At 40.6% G+C, this 3,197-nt stretch overlaps 1 pseudogene; it reads right to left on the bottom strand.

The window, feature by feature from the left end:
• The window catches only part of LOC102500596 (BUB3-interacting and GLEBS motif-containing protein ZNF207-like), a 19,598-nt pseudogene that overhangs the window by 2,800 nt on the left and 13,601 nt on the right, over window positions 1–3,197 (bottom strand).

Here is a 3,197-nt window from a genome sequence, read left to right as displayed (position 1 = left end):
CCGGATGTTTGGATGTTTGATGGTATCTAGTACTTCTCGTATATTATTCTCAAATTTTTGGGCCATTTTCTCAGTCTTCGTGGTGGATTTTTCTAGGCCAGCCATTTTCTCTTCTATGTCTGAGACTCTATTTTCTGAATGATCTAGTCTGCTTTTAATATTTTCAAGGGAGATTTTTACTTCCTGTATTACAGACTTCATCTCTAACATTTCCGTTTGAAACTTTTGTAAAGTGTGTAATTCTTTTAGATCTTGCAAGAATTTCCTCATCTCCTGGAACTCGTCAACTTCTTTCTCCTTTCTCTTTAGCAGTTCATTGTCTCTCTTCTCTTCCATCTCTGTTAGCTTCGACATTATGAATGCTCTAAATTCCTTATCAGACATTTCCACGATTTTCACCGAACTGCTTGTGGATGAAGAAGAGTTACTCTTTTCCCTTGGAGGAGAGGTATTTTCTTGCTTTCCTTTATTTCTTGTGATCCAGCGGTGATTTCTTGTTATCTGATGGATGGTGTATTTCTTTCAAATTCTTGAAGTTCAGTCTGAATGTTCAGGAGCAAGCAGACAGAGGTGATCTAGTTTGCAGGAGCCATGAAGAGTCTTCTTCTGAAGACCTGACCTCTCCTGCCACGCTAGCTTGTTTGCTGGAGGCTGAATTATCAGTAGAAAATCTTCATTTCTCGTGTGCCCTTAAATACGTAGTTCACAGGAGCCATGAGGAATCTTCTCAAGGTTGAGTTTTAAGATACTGGATAGAGACTGTTCCTCTCCTATCAGGTTCTGGTCTTCTGGTTACAGAACTCTCCTCTCTATGTTATTGATTTCTATTTGCCTGCTCTTGAGCTTCCTCAAACCAGTTAGATGTTCACAAAAGATAATCTCCTGATAAGCATGCCTTGCCCAGCACCTGCCAATTATTAGGGGTAAATGCAGATTGTATAGTTGTCTCTAACACCCCAATTGTATGAGGTGCCACTGAACATATTGTGTACAAGCTGTTTTTAATTCTTTTAGAGTTTTAAAGGATATTGGCTCATGCTGAGGTTGATTTTGTTCTGGATTGTCAGAATTAGGAGTCTCTATAATAGAGCACAATTTAAATCCCAAAGTATCTTCTCTTCTTGTCTGCTGCTCAATGCAAAGCTCTCTGGAGGGATGTTAAATAAAATAAGAATTGTTCTTTCTGTACTAGCACCATTTGATATGCAAGTAGGTTTTTACTGGGAAGCACTAGGCCTAAGGGCAACAGCTCCATTCTCACGCCCTGCAACTGCTTTGGAATCTGCCATCTTAAGTCTAATTTTAAAAGACTGTAATTTTCTTTACCAGGTATTACCTCTATATCCTTGCCTTTAGTTACAGACTCTGATTTTTTTAGGACAGAGGGAGGCAGAGCCCTCCAGAGTGCTAGTCGGTGGAGTTAATAAACCAAATCCGTTTTTTTTGAGGGGGAGGGTTTTGTTTTAAAAACTCCTTAATTAAATTCCACAGGGAGAAAGCAAAAATGGGGATTTTGCTAGGACCCTCTGTTGTATATTGTTTCCTGATTTGTTTTCCGACTTTGTCCCAAGTCTCCTCATAAATTGTTCCTTGCTTTGGGAACCAAGGGCATATTTCCTGCACAAAAATCAGGAACCCGTGTAGCTGTTCGATACTAACTTTATTGTCCCTAGCTTTCAACATATAAGACAACATTTGAACATACATTTCTCTCTCTTTAGGCAACTGTGTCCCCATGTTTTACATCTGACAATAATTGAATTCATGCTTTCTCTCGCTCTATTATTTTCTTACTTTACTCTGGTATCTCTATTATTTTCTTATTTCCTTACTCTCATATCTCTTTCTTTTACTATGATATCTCCTCTTTTTTTTTTTTTTTTTTGGAGAGGTTTTTGCTATAGGGCACATGCGCTCGCCAAACAGACAGAGAGAGACAGAGAGACAAAAAGCGAGAAATCACCTCCCACGTGGGATGGCCACACTCTAATCCCTTCTCCTCCATTCTCCTCTCGGGATTTTGAGCACTCACGCACACGCACCTGGTGTGAGTTTTAAGCCACTGGGTCTGTGACGTGAACCACGGTTGACTACATGGGAGTCCAGTGACATAGCCATTATGCTAACTGCTGGTCCCACTATGGTATCTCTTCTACTCTAGTATTTCTCTTTCTCTGGTATTTCTTTTTTCTATGCTGGTATCTCTTTTACTCTAGTATTTCTTTTTCTCTGGTATTTCTTTTACTCTTATTTTATTCTATAGGAGCCTTAGCTTAATAATATCTGGCCAGTCGCAAGGAGTGTCCACTCATCTGACTTTCTCCTGTACTCAGACCCCAGATTGGGTGCCACTTTGCTGGGATGATCTTGGCATGTACATGCTTTTCTGAGTGGGCAAGACTGTAGATTAGAAATAGATGCAATAACAAACACACAAGTATTGAAAAGCAAGGATTGGGTGGGCACAGCTTTTCTGATGGAGAAGTTGTGACCAGAACTGGTCTCAGTTTTATTCTTTTAAGGAACAGAAAATGAGAGAAAAAGAAAATGGGATACAAAGGGAATACGGGAGAAGGAAGTGGAATGTAAAGCCAGTAGGTTTTGAATGTAAATCATCTGAGGATGTGAAAATGACTAGTGCCATATAATTTCTCTGATCTTTTTGGGGGGCACAATTTGATAAATGCGTGTGACTTCCTTTAGCCCTAATCTGGGCAGTATCAGGGTATTGGGTATCAACAACAACAGGAAAATAATCATTGACAGCAGGCAAATACTGCTTTTGTATGTAAATGCTTTTTAATAGTCATGCTAGGGTAGCTTAAGAAAGCCCATTTCTGCATGTGTCTAAACGTCACATGTTTTCAGACTGGCTGCTCTCCACACCCATCTGCCCAGCACTGGGGAAAAGAGGCTTAGTAACTGGCAGCTGTGGAGCAGGTACTATTGCTGTTGGTGAAGGTGGTCTATTGAGAATACCAGGTGCTGAAACAGCCTGTACTTGAATCATTGGAGAAATCCCAGGAACAGGAGGGGGCATACCTGGTGGCATACCAGGCATCAGAGGTGGTAGTTCAAGTCCAGGTGGCATCATTCCATCCATTGGCATCATTATGTTTTCACTGCAAAGTGACTGGGTGTATTTTCTCTGATGATGCAATCCAGGTGGCATGCCTGACATAACTGGAGGCATTCCT

This window comes from Tupaia chinensis, unplaced genomic scaffold (genome assembly GCF_000334495.1).
Source record: "Tupaia chinensis unplaced genomic scaffold, TupChi_1.0 Scaffold147534_1, whole genome shotgun sequence".
NCBI lineage: Eukaryota > Metazoa > Chordata > Mammalia > Scandentia > Tupaiidae > Tupaia > Tupaia belangeri.
Note: the sequence above shows the minus strand (reverse complement) of the source record. Positions and strands in the feature narration are given on the sequence as shown.